At 45.1% G+C, this 21,001-nt stretch overlaps 1 protein-coding gene across 5 annotated transcripts in view; it reads right to left on the bottom strand.

Annotated features, from left to right (window-relative positions):
- The window catches only part of LOC102444426 (uncharacterized), an 81,973-nt gene that overhangs the window by 36,984 nt on the left and 23,988 nt on the right, over positions 1-21,001 (bottom strand). The gene's annotated exons all lie outside the window — the stretch shown is intronic.

The following is a 21,001-nucleotide window of genomic DNA, read 5'->3' as shown; positions in this document are numbered from 1 at the left end:
TCCAGGAAGTATTGGCAGGGAGCCAGGACAGCCAATGGGAAAAGAGTGAAAGATTTTGATATGGAACAAGTTTTGCCTGTTTCGGTTTTCCTTTGAGTGTAAGTTTAGAGCAGGACTTGGGGATAAAGTGATGGACTGAACCAGGAATAAAGGCGTGGATTTTTTAGCGGTATCTATGCCTAAGGAAAGATTGAACTCTGGAACAAAGGATATGTCAGTGAACAGAGAATGTTTCGTTAGACTCAATCAGGTTATTTTCTTTGTTTTTAGTTTGGTTAAACTCCTCTGTGCTGAACCCACCCTGCACATTGTAACTGACACCGAATCATAGGAAAGCAATTCTCTGTGCTTTAATCTCTTTTTTCTAAGTTGCTCTCACACCTAGCAACCAAGTATATTTCAGCAAATATATCTCCTTTGTTTTGTTGATAAAACTAATCTTTTTAAGACTATGATTTAATTCCTATGTCCTAAGAAAAAGCAGGAGGTTCTGTGTGCATGTGCTTGAGACTGAAGGTCTATTATTAAGAAATTACAGTTTGTTTCCCAGCTCTCTCCTAAGGGAAAGTTAAAGAGTTTGGAATTATCCCAGGAGAAGAAATTCCCAACTGTTTCTTCTTGGCTTCAAAGGGTTTGGGGTGGTTTTGCATTTGGGTTGTGGCAGTGTACCACCTTAGGCCAGGAAGTCTGTGACCTTGGGGAATTTTGTTAAACAAAAGCCTTTAAAGACCGGGTACTTTAGGGTCTCTTGTGGGCCCTGACCTTCTGCACTCGAAGTGCCAGAGTGGAGAACAGCGTTGACATAACCATCCAGAATTTTCTTATTAGCTGTTGGCATGTGAAAGGATTGAATTGTGTCCTTCTAGTTATTCTGGTGGGGCACTAGAAGTCCCTAAATTGCATAGCTGTTTCTAAAAAGGGAGTGACTCAATGAAAGGTGGAAACCAATTCATTTGCTGCTTTCTTCCCCAGTAAATGCTTGCTGATCAAGGAAATCTGTGGGTCTATATATTATGACTAGAAAGTGATTCCCTCAGCCTCAACAGTGCTGCTAAAAATAATCTTTTTGAGCCCAAAATAAAATCCCTTCAACTGCTCAATATCAAACTTTCCCCTTCAAAACTTTAGGCCTATATATGCAACAGTGTCCTCTACTCAATGAAAGTCAGATCTACTGATGCCTTCCTGCCTATGTAGCCATCTAGTGGTTGGAGGACCCTTGTGATTACAAATTATTCTACTACTGGGTGCTAGCCAATATACAATTCCCTGCTGCACTACAGACTTTTTATGTGACCTTGGGCATGTCACTTTCTATGTGACAATACTCCATTTGAAACTTGAGGATAATAGCATTTCTCTACATCACAGAAGCGTTGTAAAGAGAAATGCATTAAAAATTGTGAGACACTCATGAAAAATTAAAATGTAAGGAACTCCTCCAAGGGGAAAACAGAAGGTTTAAATCCCCAAAATAAGCCATTAATGATCTTATGCATATTGTGGTGTTATATTATAAAATATATCAAATAAAGGTATTTTATGAAAGCTTATAACATTCTGAACTTGATGGCCATTACAAGACCTGTAAAAAGACCATGGTTATGAATTCATGTATTTGTGTAAAGGACTGGATTAAGAAAGGATCTTTAGGCTGTAATCCAGCCCTGGGCTAAGGGAGGCCCTACAAAAAGATCTCCAAATGTGCAGCCTGGGATCCTGGGCTGTAGCTGACTGGCGTTAGGCGGGGAGGGGGAGGGGGAGGTGTCTGGCTCCATGCACTGCTACTCCCCACCATTTCCCCACCCCCATGCTAGGCTAGAGCTGCAAGCATCAGGAAGCTCTGAGTCCATCCATGCTTCCTTCATTTGCAGGCTCTATCCCTGCAGCTCTGGGAACTATTGGGGGAGGTGCCTGCAGGCAAGTGTAGGGCAGCATGCAGAGCAACCTGCCCACTCCATTCTCTGGGGCCTGAGCCACCAAATGAGAATTGCCCTTTTTGTGTGCGTCTGTGGCTGTGTTTTCAACAGAGGAAATACCCTTTTAAAAATAAGTTTGGACATCCAGCAACTGAGAGACAGCATCTAGGTGAGAAGCTGTCAGTGAACACTGGATCCTTCCTATAGCTAGCGGCTACTCTGGGAAACTGTGCAAATGCATTAGGTAGCCTGTATTAGAAAAGGGATTTTGTCTAAATGTAAAGCCTGAGGTTGCACCTTTATGTTTATTTTCAGGGTAACGTATATATGTTTGCTTTACCTCACTCTTTCACAGTTGAATCTCTTGCTTTTCTATGAAACAAACTTTTGGTTTAATTTTATCCCAAACAAGTCTTTGTTATGCAAACTGTATAGAATATGTGCACCAAAATGAACTGATACCTGGAGGGCAGGTTTCACACCTTTGGGGTGACAAACTACAAGGGAATAGTCAACATGTTTGGTACTTAAGAACTTGGGGAGGACAGATTTGGGGAGGCCCATGATGCAAAGGGGCTGTTTGTGTCATCCTGCAAAGAGGAGCTAGGCTGGTGACCTTTTGCTTGTGAGCTGGCTGCTGGCCTCAGGAATCTGAACCATAGCTATATAGCACCCTGAAATCACAGGGCAGATAGTGACAGAACCCTTTTCAGCTATATAAGGGCGGCTATATAATTAGATAGACTTGAGATTTTCCATTAGCTTATAAGTGCTCAAGGTTGGTGTTTTGGAACCACAGGCTCACAGTTCTCTTCTCCATATATATGAAAACCAGACAGAAACAATTGTGTCCAATGCCTATGGTCACAAATCCATTACATCACATTTATAAAACTTAAAAAAAAATCTAAATGTTATGCTTTTAAATATCTGAAAGCAAGTGCGCCTTTAAAAGGTAGGTGTACTCTGAAAAGTGGCTCTGTATATGCTAATGACAATGTTTATTGTCTTAAAGTGACACCAGATCAAATCAACTCAGAAAACAAAAACACTTTTTTAAACCTTGCAAACTAACTGCCAGCCCTAAAACCTCCCCACTCAGATCTGAGACTCAAACTGGTTCTTTCTGACTCATTCTTCACCTGCAATAAGGAACCTGAATGTTAAATGCAGCATTTACAGTAGTGTTTCAAGTGTTCACTGCTGCCAACTCTCACATTTTTATTCAGAGCCTTGTTATATCAGGTGATTTGTTTCTTAAAGCCCCAGCTGCTGGAAACAACAGATTGCATGAGAACCTCAGCTTTCACTTTAAGTCAGTTTCTAGCCACTATGACTGTGGAGAAAATCTTGAGAACAAGCCACAGCACATAAAAGCAGGATTAGGTTTATAAAATCTCATGATATTTTGGACCCTGCCTTACCATTTTTGAATGCAGAGGGTGGGCAATACTGTGTATTTGAATTTTATGGGACAAATCCCCAGGCCTTGAAGCAGCTCAAAGCAGCCTCTCTTCCCTTCTTCCACATAGGAAGGGTGTGTGATGAGACTGTCAAGTACGAGACAGGCATTTGGTTCAGTTGATCCTTGGTCAGCGCAAAGTCCCCTTTCCCGCCAGTGTAAGGCATAAAAACCCTCACATTGCTCCAATTCACAGCAGTGTCCCAGGGGCCTCGGGACCATCTTCCTCTCCTCTCTTCAGCCCAGGATCTAGTCCACAGGCTGTGTTAACCCAGCAGAGAGTCATGTATGGGGAGTCAATTAGATGAAGATCAAAAAAAAAAAAAAAAAAAAGATTTAAGATGTAAAAGCCTGGAGGGTGGGACAACTCTGAAGAGGCCAAAGCTCTTCTAGTTTAACTGCATCAAGGGTTTGGTGAAGCCACAACAAGGCCGCCGCTGCTGCTGAGACAGCGGAGTTCACTTGATCTCCTGAAGTGCTAAGTTCCACCCCACCTTCCCAAAGCGCACATCCCCATGTAACAACACCCTGTCAATGTATTAGCGAGCCTTTCACCTTCACTTGACTGGGCTTGTTTGTGAAGGATTAGCTTCATTTGCTTATGCAAATAAGCATACTTCTGCATAAATAAGTACTGTACTAGGAGTCACAGGCCAGGATTAACAAACTGAAGGGATGACTCTTCATAGCATTATGAGCTACCAGGGGATAGGAATAATAGATGCTGACAACTAGAATAATAATCGAGGGAAATACCGGACTAACCTGTTAGCTCTCTGCCATTCGCTTGCCCCCACATTCCCTTCTGAACACCACGTACATAATAACGACACAGGGGAAACACACTAAACTGCTGGCTGGCTAATAGGATAAAATGGTCTCGCTCTTCCTTGAGCTAATCCATTTATACAACACGTCATTAACTGGTGTGTTTGCAGAACACTCTCCCCAGCAGTTAGTTGCTCAGCCGTCCAAGACTTGCATGAGGCCTGAACGCAGCGGAACCCTAGCTGCACCTGCCTCCCAGCACGATCGCTTCACTCGCTGCTGACGGGTTAGGGCAGCTTCTGCAGCAATGATACTTACAGGTGTGATGGAGTTTGAGCGCACATGCAAGAAGGGCTAGACCATGCACCTGGCTGAACTGTCACTACGATGCCCATTCAGGACTTGCTATTCTGCTGCCTCACACTCCATCTGTCTTTCAGCGTATGTATGTATACTGGATTCTCCTGGGACTCTGCCATAGTCTCCCAGCACTGTTTGGATTGGGTCACATTTTACATCCATTTTGCTCCATTCTAAAGCACTACAGTTGACGGAGAACCAGGTCAACAGGCAATAGCTACTGCAGGAAGAGGAGTGAGAACTCTTCCCCATACCTACAAACACACTTCAACCCATACAGGACTGAGCTACAGCAATTATCCTTATCCATGGCTGTTGGCACATACCAACAGCTTCCAGTCACACCATTCTAAGCTTCTTATGGCAAGAGATCCAGCTGGCCTTTCTTGAGCCTATGCCTACCTCTTTTTGCCTAACTGCAGCCTTTGCATTAGAGATTTCAGTGTGCCTCATTACAGGCAAGTTCATTCCTAGCACTTGGACTGAAACAAGCAGCTGCCTTAGAGATGCATGTGCCACCCAGATGCATTGCAGCATGTGCTGGTGCTTATAACACTGTATCTGCTTTTAGTAGTAGTGAGATTTGTACTAGCACTTGGATCTTCCCTTTAATTTTTCTCATGCAGAACTTAGGCCCCTCCCATGTTAATGAAATAGTAACTTTCTAGAGCCTGGTGGACTAGGTTGTCCAATACACTGGAAATAAGCCAAAAGTTTGGACCTGGAGCCAAACTCTGGACAAGCTGGGAGCCAAGATTTTGACTCAGTCCATAACATTCAAAATACAGGTGCAAATCTGAACGTTGTAAGCTGTGTTCTTGCCTTTCTGGTTAACAACATTAGGATAACAAAAGGCATGAGGTTATTTTATATATATTACTCACATGCTAACCCAGCATTGCTCAGGTCCTTAACTCATTTTGTTGGGGGAGGAAAAAGGGGAAAATAAAAGGAAAATGTACATGCTTTATTTAAATGATTGTATTTTTCAAAAATAGTGTTCTTTTTATGAAGTTAATTTTTATTTTGGATTTCTTAAAGAGATTGTTAACAATTAAATGGAAAACATTTTTAAATGGGAATTCATCAAGTGTATTTTTTTGTTTCATCCCTATAAGTCTTACCATTTGCCATGGTTTAACAAAAAAAAGGGCTATAGTCAATGGGGTTTGCAATAACATTTTCTTCTAGTTTCCAAATTTTATGCATTGATTTAGCTATGCCAAAACAGAGCACTACTCCAAATATATCCATCTTTAAGGTTTATTCAGAAGCAATATTGCATGTTCAACCTATTTTTCTGGCTCATATTGATTCAGTCTCTTTCAACATTCGCTGCTTTCAGTTATGTCAATTTTTAGGACTGTGCTTGATTTGGTGAGTCTGTCTCTTTTCTGTTTGGTTTTATGAGAAGCAATCCCATTGCAGGCTCATCTTGTTTTCTTGGACCAACCAAACCCCTTACCTTGCTTTAAGTTAGGAGAAGAAGCTGTACACCAAATTTGGTTGTTGTAGCGCTTACCATTTGGGAGGAATTCTTGGACAGACAGACAGACAAACTCTCTCAAATATATAGTAGAATAGAATTTTTTAAAAACCACCCCTCATGCCAGACATACCTCTGTATTTTAATACAAATTACTGGGATCCAGAAGTCTGGAGGGCAAATGAACCCATGTCTGAATTGCATGGAGAGTTCTGGCTGCAAATTGAGCAACGTGTGTAAGTTTCAAAATTGCTAACTCCTACTGCTTTCTTCTCTCTCTCCCCCAGCGATCCTACCACATAACCAGCAGCTGCAGTGGGAGGAAAAGAACCTCGTGTTTTGCAATCTCTTGTGGTTTATAGTTTCACCTATCTCTGAGGTCTCCCTGTAGAATGTTCAGAGCACCTACCTGTAGATGGAGAGCTTGCAAAATGCACTGAGCAGAGGGGAAGGATTATGGCAACATAAAATGCCTTTCAGGTGCCCCATACTGGATGACTCCATTAGATATTCCAGAAAGAACACTATGGCAATGAGCAAAACAGGAGACAAGACACAGGCATACTTATGAGGATCCTGTATAATCACTGCCTTGATCAGTGCACAATGTATTCCCCTGAAAGTATTTTCCATGATGGCACCAATTCCACCCTTGACAACTAGACACCCCCCCCCCCCCCCCACCCCCTCCAGAAAGCATTACAAAAAGAGACAAGAGTGTTAAAGGTGTGATTCAGGGAACGATGAGGACCCTGATTAAACTGAAATAATGTTTTAAAAACCTTTTCCACATGGTGTCTTTGTGTTATAAACTAAAACCTAACTGCAACCATCATAATATCACAGTGACATGTCAGGCAATGAGTACTGAACAAAGCACTCTAGCTTTGCCTTGGAGGTTTGCATTAAGATCCATTGACCATACCCTTTTATCAGCTAGCTGGGCAAAGTGTGTCCTTTTTCTCTACACTAGTGCATGCATTTTGTTTCTTTCCCTGGTACAGAGTGACATGAGACTCCTCAGTGATAAAGGCTGAAACATGCTTTCCATTATACTCCCTGATCTCCGACAGCATCACCAAACCATCCTGCCTGCAATGTCACAAGCATGAATCTACAGCAGCACAGAATTTTTCTATCCAGGAAAATTGGGCAAGATATTTTAATGCAATGCAACAGCAGGGGGAGGGGAAGCGAAAATCAGAGGTGCTCTCACTTTGTGGACATCTCCATAGCGCAGGCTCAGTTGTGGAACTTTGTGGACATTTCCAATTAATATAAGCTTCAGAAATGATATACTAACCTGCCAAAGGCTTCCTGATCACCACATTAGCCCTATGCACCATTAAGCCAAAGTCTGCAAGAGCATCTGGAAAATGTACAAGGGGATTTCTACCCTACAAAGCTTGCAAACTCTGCAGGAAAAGTCAAAGGGCATGCCCACACTAAGAAAAGTGTGTTTTTACAACAAGATAGCTAATGTGTTATAAAATCCTCATGTAGGCAGTACAAGCTGTAGTTTTACCTTCATGTACCGAGGCAACCAGGGTTCACCTTAACCAGCTACAAAGAGGTAAAACTATGGGTGGACCTGGCTACACTAGGATTTTATAACGTTAACTGTCTTGTTGTAACAAATACCTTCTTTCCTGGTGTAAATATGGCCATAGATTTTACAACACAAGCTATAGGATTCCTACTACCCATAGGGGAACTCCAGGTTTTACAAGCTCATTCCTACATGATACCACTTGGCATTAGAAATAGGCATGAAGGGTAGACTGAGTGGAAGATCTCCTGACACTACTCTCCCATTTTTATTTTTTTCACTTCCTGTTAGCCAACAGAAATTCTACATTTTCCCCAGTGTGTGTCTTTAAAATTACAGTGTGCTTATGAGTTTTCCTTCAAACCACTGACCTTTCTTCACACTAACTTCAGCTCAACAAAGGCCTGTGTGTCTGGGAATCGAGCCCGGGTAAGATTTTCAAAGGCATTCCGCATTAGCCTAACTCTGTTCCCATTAACTCCATGGGGACCAGAGTTAGACCAATACTCAGCACTTTAAAAATCACAGTCTAGTGATTCAAACACAAAGGTCCCAGGCCTGCATGCAAACCACACACTGATTTCAAAAGGTGCAAAAAAGGGAAGAGGGGCCCACAAAAGTGCAGTTTTATAACTTTTAGAGTCTCCTTTGAACCCACAAGAGATGGGCTACTCAGAGTTAAGGCAGAAAAATCTAAGTTAGGAACTCAACCCATGCTAGGACAGCTGAGCTAATAACAGCGGGGCTGCACAGACTCCCAAAGCCAAAGCTTTTCCAAAAGATTATTTCCTAAGGTATCAATTCCAGTTACAGGCCCAATAGCACAGCCAGTTCCTGCCCATCAAACCGGAACGACAGACTCTCAAACTTGGCACAGGCAAGCTCTGTAATAAACTTCCACTTTAATTCTGTCATGGCACAAGTGGAGTGCAAAAACCTGGCCTTAATTGCTAATCCCATATCATCATGAGACCATCCTGTTTCTACCGCTTCCAAATCCATGCTGCACCTTTGCCCCACTCCATCCTTTCCCTGCTCTTCTTGCACCCAGATCTTTCCATGGAGAGATTACATGATCCAAGCGTATCTGTGCCATGCCTCATTGCAGAAGTATTTGGTGCTGCACTTAAGTGCAGAAGGGTGCATGTAAAATGACTAGAGCAAACACATCTCTAAAGGCTCTACTCCCGCATCTGTATAATCTTGGGCCAGTCACTTACAGCCAAGGGTGCTTGGCAGCCTGCTGCTGCTCCTCTGTTGAAAGTCCAGCTGCTGAGTCAGGTACCCAAATGGGGGAGCCAGGCTCTTGCAAACCTGGCCCTTAACCTCTATGCTTCAATTTCTCCATCAGTATGACGGAGATGTACCCTGCTCACAGGGGGGGTCGTGAGGCTTCATTAATGAGTGTAAAGTGCTCTGCAACCCTCAGATGCATGCCAAACTGCAACGTCATATCACTGACACTAGTGGACGATCCATACTACATAGAGAAGAGCTGAGCATGTGCTAGCATCCCTGCCTCCTGCATTGCCCAAACACCTCCTGGTCCTCAGTCGCCACTTTGGGCCTCTGGCCTTTCAGTGAAGTTTAGTGCCTGGAAACAGAGACTGATTTGCCCACCCAACAAATACAGCCAGGGCAGCAACAGCATAGGGAGGAGCTGCCCGCCCTCTCCCCGGCACGCAGTGCAGTGAGGAGCCTGCAGAAAACAGGTGGTATTTGCATTACAATGAAGCACCCACCCTAGCGTGAGTTGGGCCTGGCTGACAAATAGTCCATTCAGAATCCCAGCGGTCTCCCTAGCTCTGATGTGCCAGGGAAAATGTCGGTGGGACAAGCCTCCCTGCCCTGTTTCTAACCAAGAGCTACAGTGCAGAGGTCAGACTCCCTCTGTACAGTCCCAAGCAGCATCTGCCAACTGGACCAGCAGGAAAGTACAAACAGCCAAACTTTTCAATCGGCCAGGCCCTCAGAGCCAGCTGGGACGAGTCAGCGCCAGAGAAAGCCGGCATTGTCCTCCCGGGCTGTGTCGAAAGAAGGCCTTTGGGAAATCCTCTGTGGAAAGAAAGCGCCCAGCTCTCTGAAAGCAAAGCAATGGGGGAATCCCAGCAGACTGATACGCCCAAGGAGCCAGCCTTATGTCTATGCATTGAAAGTTGCTCATTCTTCCTCTCCTTTGTGACTTGAGTGCCTTTTGGTCAGTCCAGCCCTTGATTTACAGCCCCACCCCACCACCGGACAGGAACCTGTCTGGCCTGCACACAGCCTGCCAGTCCAGCATGGACGATTCCAGACACTGGCAGGCGAGTGCCAAGCAGCACTTTGTGGCAATATGAGTGACAAAGACACTAAGGTTCAAACCCAAACACCTTCCTACCCATAAAGGTTCCCCAAGAGCCTCTTGGCGAGCAGCATGTCTTTTTGCTCAGGGGCAAAGTCACTTGCCAGTTACCAGGTAGGCCAGGCCACTTCTCGCAATTTAGGCAAATCCACCCCATCCCATAGTTTTGTTTCCTAGAGGCTCCTATGAATCTCAGTTCTGGCCCAGCCATAGCCCCTGGGAGCGCTCCAGACATTGCCCTGTGCAGGCTGAGCTCTGAAGTATCCATGCCAATGTGCCTGTCAGATCTCCTTTCCCTCTGGCCTGTGGCCAGAGCACCAGTCTTAGTGTAAGGCCTGCTTACCAGCCGTTAGGGCTCAGAGACAAAGGACGGCAGCAGGACTGGGAAGATTTCCAGCCTGCCTGCCAATCTCAATTAAAAGCCAGTAACTTCAACTTCAGGCTCCCCATGTGGTGCCCCAATACCGAGTGCTATCACTGTCCCTTTGAGGATCCAGACACACCCAAGATGGCTTCTTCTCATGGTCCTCAGGGGGCCCCTCTGGGTGTCCATTCGCTTCAGCTCACTCTCCCCCACCCCACGGACATCTGATTCCCTTCCATTCTCACCAGCAGCAAGAGGACAGAACAAGACGCTTTGGGACCTGCTAATGCCACCCATGAAGCAGCTGGAAGGGGTCACTGCCTTTCTCCAGAGAGTGAATTTATTACTGTTGCGGGGCTCCTGTGCTAGGGAAGGAGACACCAAGGCTATTAATCCAACTGTAACCTGGTGCGTGGTATGTGACACTAGCTCTCTGACGCATGCCCCTTTGGCAGTTGTAGTCAACAGACACACCCAATCCCATCTTCAGTTGAGAACCAAAGCAGGAACTCATGAAGGCAGCAGCTCCAGATACTCCCAGAAGAGACAAGACTTGAATTTACTGCCGCTAGCTGGAAGCAGCAGGATGGTGTGAAGGCAGCATGGAGCCAAGAATAGCTATAGCCACCGTACAGTTCTCTCAGCTGCCCAAGCTCACCAGGATGGAGAGGACAGAGAAGACTGCTGCACTGCCAGTTCCTTGGGGAGAACAAGATCAAAGCCCAGCTGTCTTAACACAAGACACACCAATCCAGAGATTCACCCATCCATCCTCCTTCAGCCTCTTTCTACTGCATGTATGACAAAGGCAGCTCTTCATTTGCTCAAGTCAGACCAGGAGCTATGCCAGAAGGGAGCCACAGAGGGGACAGTGACAGACATGAGCAGGCACAGCCATGGAACTGCAGATCAGGACTGAGGTGCGCTGGTAGAGTTCGTAGAATCCGAAGATTTTCTGGAAGAGACCTTAGAAGGTCATCAAGTCCATGGAGCTCTGAAGTATCCATGCCAATGTGCCTGTCAGATCTCCTTTCCCTCTGGCCTGTGGCCAGAGCACCAGTCTTAGTGTTAAGGCCTGCTTACTACTGCATGTATGACAAAGGCAGGACCAATCCCAATCCCAAAGCAGGACCAATCCCAACTAAATCAATCCAGCCAGGGCTTTGTCAAGCCGAGACTTAAAATCCTCTAGGGATGGAGACTCCACCACCTCCCTATGTAACTCATTCCAGTGCTTCGCCACCTTCCTAGTCAAATAGTTTTTCCTAATATCCAACCTAGGCCTCTCCCACTGTAACTTGAGACCATTGCTCCTTGTTCTGCCATCCATCACTACTGTGAACAGCCTCTCTCCATCCTCTCTGGAGTTGGGGAGAGGTCAAGGGCTGGAGTAACAGGAGAGGCTAGAAGGCCAGAATTGGGGTTCATCAGCAACGCGGCTATAAGGAAATGGAATAGCAGCGGCTGCTGCAGTCAGCACTGAGGGGCAAGAGCCAGGCTGAATGGGGGCCGGGAACTGGAAGAGCAGAGTGCTTACAACTCCAGATTACTGATCTGCATGAAGGGATGGGGCAGGATGTGCTGCTGATTAGAGCAGTGGCAGAAGCGACTAAGTCACCAAGGCAGAGCTACACCAAAGAAGCGGTGGTGCCCCATGCTCAGAGGCAGCTTTGTGGACCCAAGCGAGCTCCTGCTACTCCAGACGCATGTTTGAGCTCGAGCTGAGGAGCAGCTCTCCTCCTACTCAGATTCAACCAACCCTGCTGCCAATGCACAAGAACATCCACTGGCGTGTGTCTTTGCACCAATCACACCTCCCCGGCATTAGACAATGCCGGCCATCCACAGGGCCCAATGGAAGAGACAAAGATACCTGCTGGCTGGCAGAGTTATAATTGCCTTCTCAGAGGCAGGGTGGGGAGCTCGCACCCTCCCCACTTCCCAGCACCTGGGCGTTCACATGCCACGCCTCCCTCCTCACCCTGCTATCTGCCTGCACTGTCTCGATAAGTGTTTTCATCAGAGAACCAGATACCACCTCTGAGGGCACAGAGCCAAAGAGTCTCTCCAACAGACATTGGACCAAGAGACCAGAACAGCCGCCATCTTCCTGCCTCCTCCCGGGAAACAGAAGCAGGGAGTGAGAGAAAGAGAATGAGAAGGGTCTGCCATTCCTCAGCGGCAGTGAGCATGGTAACATCTGATTCCTTCTGTGCCACAGGGCTGTAGATCTTTGCGGGCTTGACAGATCGGATGAGATAATAAATCTTGTCAGTACAAAACTGCTACAGCCGTCGGATTGCTTCACAGCCATCAAACTGTGCTACACCCCCCACTACCCCCACCCCACACACACACACACACACACCCCCTTCTGCAAAGTTCTGACCCCCTGGCTGTACCTGGCAGATCATCCCAAAATGCTGGCTGGAGGATGGAGAGGAGAGCGGCAGGAGATTCCCCCATTGTGATAGAGCGGAACTGCAAAATGCCATTAGCAGGAGTAATCCAGGATTTCACAACTGCAGAGGGTTACGAAAACCAGGAATTAGGACACCATTGGTGCACTGGGGAATCAGGCTGTTGTCGTTATTTCTTCAACCAGGGAGCAAAGCAGCACTTAGAAATTGTGGGTCTTAGCTGCTGTTGTCTCAAACTCCAGTGCCTATCATTACGCCACTTGGTCAACGGCTTGATTTTCAGAGCCAATGAGTGACTACAACTTCCACTGAAACAGCAGCAGCAAGGGTAAGCTTCCATATATTTTTGAGACCAGAAAGGCCCACTGTGCTCATCTAGTCCAAATGCCTGCAAAACTCAGGCCAGGGAATTTCATGATGGACAGCCCAGGAGATTTAACTCTGCCATGTAACCTCAAAGCAGGACAGCATAAAGTAGCACCAACTCTGGCGTCTGTTTTACAGGCTCCATCAAGCAGCAGTTAAAGGGCACCAAAGAGCCAGCAGATCAGAGGCATAAACAGACTAAGCAATTATGTGAGACCAGATCCTGAGTAGCTCAAGGGAGTCCCTATTAGCTTTCTGAACAGGTTGCACCTCTCTAGTCCCAAGCTCTCTGGTCCACCAACATCCATGGTCCGGCATGATTTTAGCTAGCCAAATGTCCCCTTATCATGGGTGCGGCCAAGTTTCCCACAGTCCCATAAAGTTTGTTTGCAGCCACCAGTCCTGGCTCTCAGTGTTCCGGGCTGTTATTTAGCTCTAATTTACCCCTAAATGTCTTCTAAGAGCCCAGTGAGCAGTGGGAGTGCTGGTAATACTGTTAGACAGTATTGACCTCCCATGGTCCAGCAAATTACCTGGTTTAGTGCCGCCAGGTACCCACGGTGCTAGGTTAGAGAGGTTCAACCTATAGTATGTGCTGAGGGGGCACAAAAATATTCCTGCTTAGGGCTAGCATGGCCTCATCAGCAGGTGGGAGTAATTTTCAGTCATTAAAAACCCTGGCCTTGCCTCAGACTGGTGATCTAGAGGTGAAAAAGGCTCTAGAGCCTTCTCTGTCCACAGCCACTTTTCCTGTCTCCATTTACCAGACCAGGGCAAGCTCCAGTCACCTTGAGGATTAGTAAATCACCACCAGTCAAGCAGTTCCCCCCTTCACTGAATGCAGGGAAATCAGCTGCACCTTTACAACTCAGCTTACAGAGACTCTGTGCTAAATCTGTGATCAATTCCCGTCACACTGGGGCAGACACACACAATACTGACCAGTAAAAGGGCCTGGTGAACATTCAGTGCTGCCCCATGTGCCAGGTTCATTCCACCTGACATGCCAGAATTCATCAGCAGTATTAAAAACAGTACTGCGACCCGCAGCCATGCAGAAGCCAGAGCCAAGGTGCTAAGGGGTGTTTTGTGGATAAGGCCAGAGGAGAAGATTGTCTGTGCCATGTAGCAGATATTTCTTAGATTCTTGCTCCTTGCATCCGAGGATTGCAAAGCACTTTGCAAATAGGAATGAATTCCACCCCTAATCATGCAGTTAGATATTTTACTCTTTTACATATGAAGAAACTGAGGCACAGAGGTGCAGGGACTTGCCCAGAGTTTGGGAGTGCCAAACATAACTGCACCCATCCCCTGAGGCCAGCAGCGGCCCCAGCCTTACTGGGACATGCACAAGCCTCATTGAAATGCATGCGGCTGGCAAGGACGCTGCCTGAGAACAATGATCAAGCGGCAGCTGGGGCAGACTATTCACTGGAGCCATGTGTGCCTGTGCACATCAAGCCATTTCAGCTCAATTAAAAGGAAGAAGGGAAAAAGATTTTCTGGGCTACAGTTTTTTTTAATCCTTTGCCGTAGCACAGAAAGAGTTTACTGACAACACCATGCCAGCTCCCCGCGAGACAGGCTGTGTGGCAACCAGGCGTGGCAGAGAATGGGGCTGCCACTTATCCAGACTCACTGCTGTGGCACAGTGACGCACCATCACACTGTGATGTAATACTGGGAAAGGATGGCCGGGCACATGTCCAGAATGTTTTTCTTTTAAAACTCCACCTCTTTAGTGCTAGTGAAAGATGGGGGCCTGAGAGGCCAGGACAGAGTTCTCTGGACATCCCTAGGGCCGATATAGTGTGGGGAACAACAGGGCAACCTTTACCCTACACTGCATCCCAGAAAAGTGACTTAGTCCTGGCCCTGGGGGACCATACCTCCAGATGGGAGTGGGCAACAGACTCGAATGTCCATTATTTGTATTATTGTAGCATCTAGGAGCTCCGCCAGCATGGCCCAGGATCCTGTTGTGCTAGACATTATCTAAACACAGAAAAAAAAGACAATCCCCACCTCAGAGCTTAGTCAACTAGTCCTTGGCCTATCTTCAGAGACTGCTGGGGAGCAGATCAGTTGTGTCAATTTCTTTGGACACTGGAACAATACCAAAACTTACCATCTCATTTCACAGAGACCTAAGAGACTATCTGGATCCATTTTGTGTCACTATTCAACCAAGACTGTGTCTGACACAGAAGTGAAGGACTCAGCATCCTACCTCTGCCCCTAACCCACGCAGTCCTCCCTCCATCAAAACAAACAGGCACCTTCTTGCGCACCGCCACATTTTTGCTCCCTGCTTGTCTGAGTTCTTTCTGCCAACGTCCAGCCTCCACTGCTGGCCATGCACTCAATGCAACCGAGGGACAGTAAGCCAAGTTATCTTCCTCCTTGCATCAAACTAAAGTATTATGCAGCTATATTCTGCTGGCTCAATTTCTATTAGTGAAGATAATGAGTGAGGCAGAAGGAACAGCTTGATGCTCAAAGCTGAGGTGGTGTCTCCAACTCCTGGGCATTTTTATTCATTTCTATTACACTAGTATCCAGTGACCAAGGCTTCACTGCACCAAGTACACAACAAGAGTCTCTGCCCTGAAGAGTGTATGATCTGAAAGCTTAAGACAAGGAAAGGCCTTTTAGTTTGTTTCCATAGGGGATGGGGAATGGAGGCACTGGGGAATTAAGTGACTTGCCCAAGGTCAAACAGGAAGTTGTGGCAGAGCAGGATCTGAAATCAGATCTCTTAAGTTCCGTTCAAGTGTCAATCACAAGATCATTGATGTAGCTGAAGCAAAGAGAATCTAAAATAACTGAGGGAGACTAAGGCCTTGTCTATACGTAAAGGTCAGGTCAACATTGCTACAGCACTCAGGGACATGAAAAAACAACAAACAACAACTCTTAGGTCAACATAGCTAGACTGCTCAACAGTGTAGACACAGTTGGGCTGACAGAAGAATGCTTTCATCAGTTTAAGTCAGTGGGGTATAACCTGCAGCCTGCACGCTGCACAATGCCGATCAGTGTTATCCACTGATTGGCCACAAGACAATTTATATACACTGAGCGTTCATAGGCACAGCCCCTGCAGCTCCCACTGGCCGTGGTTCACTGTTCCTAGCCAATGAGAGCTGTGGGAAGCAGTGTGGGCCACAGAGACATGCTGGCCGCAGTTTCCTGCACTCCTATGGGCTGGGAACAGTGAACTGCAGCCACTGGTAGCTGCAGGGAGCAGTATTTGTGGATGCTCAACATAAAGTGTGTCTTGTGGCCTGCCAGAGGATAACCCTGATGGGCCACATGCAGCTCAGAGGCCTCATCTTGCCCAACACCTATCTACGTACTGCCACTCAGGCAGACAGAGTTCCTACAGTGATGGACAATCCCTTTCTGTTGCTGTAGGTAGTGTCCACAAAATGACAGTGGCATAGCTATGGTGTCACAGCTGAGCATAATGTCACATCTGTAGTGTAGACATGGCCTCAACAGTCTAGTTAATCATGCTACTGCTAGACTGATTTTTCAATGGTACTTTCAGACTACTACTCATAACCTGCTGAATTTGGGTCTGTCCTGCAGAAATGGGCATGAGTAGCAACCAAGGAGGACATAAATCAGAGGCCAGACTGCCCGTTTGGACTGTGATCAAGAAACTCTAAGTCTGAAAGTGTTTAGTTAGTATATGTACAATATTTGTAAAAATAAAATTGCAAATAAATTCAAAATTGTTTCCATTTCTCAGGACTTAGAATAAAAAAAGGGTTAATCCCCCCCCCTTCCACACACACACACACACACGCACACGCACACGCACACGCACACGCACACGCACACGCACACAGAATTTTTTAAATCTAAACTAAGACTGAAATTTTTCATTCAACAAAAACTGGATTTCTGAAAATGGAAGTGTCAACATTCTCAATCAAAATTTCTTTGAAAAAGAATCACAACAAATTTTAAATGCCAACTTTCAAAATGTCTTTTATAAAAAAAAAAAAAATAAAAGACACACAGAACCACCAAACACAACCCTTTTTGTTCAAAATAACTCCAGCCTTCTCTTCTTTTCCAGTTCTCTCCATCCCAGTTGGAAGCAGGAAGCACCAGGATGCAGGAAGTACCAGGAAGAAGCCCATTTCTACAAGATTCCCCAGCTCAACTTCATGAAAAAACTCAGCAGTCTGGGAAGCTAAACTGAAGGAGCTGCCAACCCTTTTGAAGTACATCCTTTGCCAACACGTAATCATGGTGCGCTGCACAGGGATCTTGGGAAAAACCAATTCACACCTCTGTCTCTGAAATTAAAGATGTGTGTCAGGTGCCAAGGAAGGTTCCCAGGACTTCCTGCCATAGTCACCACACTCCCAAAACTGATGCATTTTGCTGAGCTGAGCATCGGGTCTTATTTTTTCCTATCTCTATGCAGAGCCCAGATCAGTGCTCTTCGCACAGCTAAAACTTCTGTAGACACTGGGTGGATGTTTTGGGTGCACCAAGAGTACAAAATCAGGCCCTTTCAATGTTCTGTCATCAATTGCTCTTTGAGCAGGAGAGAGAAGCGGGTGCATGGGGACAGTATGCAGAAATCACGAGGCTGGGCATTATGCATTCACAGAGCACATGATGCCAGCCGTGATGAGGAGGGACAGCTATTGTACTGGGGCAATAAAGTCTTGGAGACAATGGAAAAAAGGGATATTTTGTTTTAAGAAACAGAACAAATTTGATCTCGCTCTTAGTGAGACCCTCACACAAGTCAAAAAGGGGCCTTGTTAACAAAGGCTAAATGTAGTACACCAAGCTAAAACACAGAACAGGACAAGTCAGTGTTAGAGGCCTGAAGGCAGGAAATTCAGAATTAAAATAAGAGGCTCTGTCCTTAACCTACTGCTCTCTACCGGGGTCACCAGATGTCTGGAGGCATGTGACACCCATTTTCCACCTAGTGGGATTTTAAAACATGACACTGCATCAGCACAGGAAGAAAAGCAAATAATAAGGTGAGAGTTGAAATACTTAACACTGGAATAATCTTATAGCAAAAGACACTGACGGAATAGACCAGCCAACCCTACCAGAAGCAGGACATGTATTCAGCCCATCAGTACCAAGTTTATTTATACTCAGTAAAAGTCAGCGCAAGGTCCAGTGGTGATTTATGTGTCTTGATTGTGCTCAGACGCAACATTGTGAGAACAGGAGGAATGCCATTTAAGTTAATAGTTACACCCGAGTAAATCCTGTATTAGTCAGCAAAGTAATAGACTCAAAAGTCCAAGAAGTTTAGAAAGGGATCCAACATTGTTTGACTTACAGAACCTGCATTTATTCATACAAATCAGACTTGAAATAATACTGGGCTACCAACACTTCCTACCTCTGACGAACTGAATGTTGTGGGTCAACCTGAGACCTGAAGATAGTAAATATAACTCCACTGAAGTCAATTTGAATCTGACTGTCACCTAAAAAGGCATGGGAATTTCCCTTACATCCCTCAGTGAAGATCAGTGCAAACAATTTATGTAACTTCTCTGTGATAGCCTTGTCTTCCTTAAGTGCTCCTTCAGAATCTTAATCATCCAGTGGCTCCACTGATTGTTTAGCAGGCTACCTGCTTCTGACGTACTTAAAACTATTTTGCTAAGTTTTGGAGTTTTCTGTTAGTTACAATGTGATGAACTGGCTGCTTAACGGATGGAAATCAGAACTGCTCAACTTTGTCTCATAGTCAATAAAGCTAATGGAGCCTTCACCTCAGACAGGAAGTCCGAGTGAGCCATGGATCTTAAGTTCTAGAAAGAAGGGAAAGAGGGATGGTGTACTAATGCAACTGAGGGTAGCCTCACATGAAATCAAGCAATGTATGGAGTTACTAACCCTACTCCAGCAGCAACCAGGCCTCCATTTACCCTCTGCTTGCAATGCTTCCTTCTCATAAGTCATAAGAACAGAAAAACAGCCAAACTAGGTCAGACCAATGGTCCATCTAATCTAGTATCTTGTCTTCCAACAGTAAATGCCAGGTGCTTTAAAGGGAATAAACAGAACAGGGCAATCATCAAGACATCTATCACCTGTCATACACCCGTAGCACCTGACAGTCAGAGACTTAGGGACATCCAGAGCAAGGGGTTGCATTCCTTACCACGTTGGCTAATAGCCATTGATGACCCTCTCCTCTATTAAAGTAATTATTTTTTGAATCCTATTATAGTTTTGGCCTTCACAAAATCCCTGGCAACATCCCCAGCAACAAGTTCCACAGGTTGACTGTACATTGTGTGAAGCAGTACTTTCTTTTGTTCATTTTAAGCCTGTTGCCTATTAATTTTACAGCTTGAACCTCGGCTCTTGCCTTATGTGAATGGGGTAAATAAAACTTCTTTATTCACTTTCTCCATGCCAATCATGATGTTACTGACCTTTATCACATCCCTCCTTGGTCATCTCTTTTCTAAGCTGAATAGACCTAGTCTTAAATCTCTCCTGATACGAAAATTGTTTCATATCCTTAATCATGTTTGTTGCCCTTCTCAGTGCCTTTGCCATATCTAGTACATCCTTTTTGAGAGGAGGCAAACAGTATTCCAAGTGTGGGTCTACCATGGATTTATATAGTGGCATTATATTTACTTTCTTGTTATCTATCCCTTTTCCAATGGTTCTGAACAGTCTTAACTTTTTTTTGTCTACAACTGCCTACTGAGCAAATGTTTTCAAAGAACTATCCATGATGACTCCTACATTTTTCCTAACGGTAACAGATAATTTAGACCCCATCATTTTGTATGCCTACTTGGGATCATATTTTCTAATGTACATTACTTTGCATTTATCAGCATGGAATTTCATCTACCATTTTGTTGCCCAGTCACCCAGTTTTGTAACTCTTCCGAGTCTGCTTTGGACTTGCCTATTGAGTAATTTTGCACCATCTGCAAAACTGTGTCACCTCACTCTTTGCCTCTTTTTCTAGATCATTTATGAATATGTTGGAAAACACTGGTCCCAACATAGATCCCTGGGAGAAACCATTACTTACCTCTCTCCATTCTGAAAACTAACCATTTATTCCTACCCATCGTTTCCTGTCTTTCAACCAGTCACCAATCCATCACAGGCCCTTCCCTCTTGTCCTATGATTGCTTACTTTGCATAAAAGCCTTCAGTGAGAGACCTTGTCAAAGGTTTTTTGAAAGTCCTACTATGCTATAACCAACTTGATCACCCTTGTCCACATGTTTGTTGACCCCCTCAGAGAATTCTAATAGACTTGTGAGGCATGAATTCCCTTTACAAAAGCCTGTTACTCCGCCAACAAATCATGTTCATCTAAGTGTCCAATAATTGTGCTTTTCACTGTAGTTTCAACCAATTAGCCTGGTACAGAAGTAAGACTTATCAGCCTGTAATTGCCAGGATTGCCTCTGGAGCCCTTTTTTAAAAATTGGCATCACAATAGCTATCCTCCAGGCAGCTGGTACAGAAGCTGATTTAAGTGACAAGTTACTTGTCACAGTAGTTCTTCAATTTCATATTTCAGTTTGTTCAGAACTCGGATGAATATTATCTGGTCCTGGTGATTCTGCTGTTTGTAACTTTGTTCCCCCCCAAAAAGAAAAAAAAAATCTATTGACAACTTAATCTGAATCAGTTCCTCAGTTTTCTCACCCAAAAAGATGATTTCAGTATAGAAATCTCCTTTACATCTTTGCAATGAAAAACAATGCAAAGAATTTATTTAACTTCTTTGCAAAGGCCTTGTCTTCCTTAAGTGCTCCTTTAACATCTTAATCATCCAGTGGCTCCACTCGTCGTTTGGCAGGCTTCCTGCTTCTGATGCACTGAAAACAATGTTTGCTTAGTTTTTTAATCTATTGCTAGTTGCTCTGCAAATTCTTTCTTGGCCTGCCTAATATTTTTTTACGCTTGACCTGCCAAA

This window comes from Pelodiscus sinensis, chromosome 3 (genome assembly GCF_052426305.1).
Source record: "Pelodiscus sinensis isolate ZL-2025 chromosome 3, ASM5242630v1, whole genome shotgun sequence".
NCBI classification, from domain to species: Eukaryota; Metazoa; Chordata; order Testudines; family Trionychidae; genus Pelodiscus; species Pelodiscus sinensis.
Note: the sequence above shows the minus strand (reverse complement) of the source record. Positions and strands in the feature narration are given on the sequence as shown.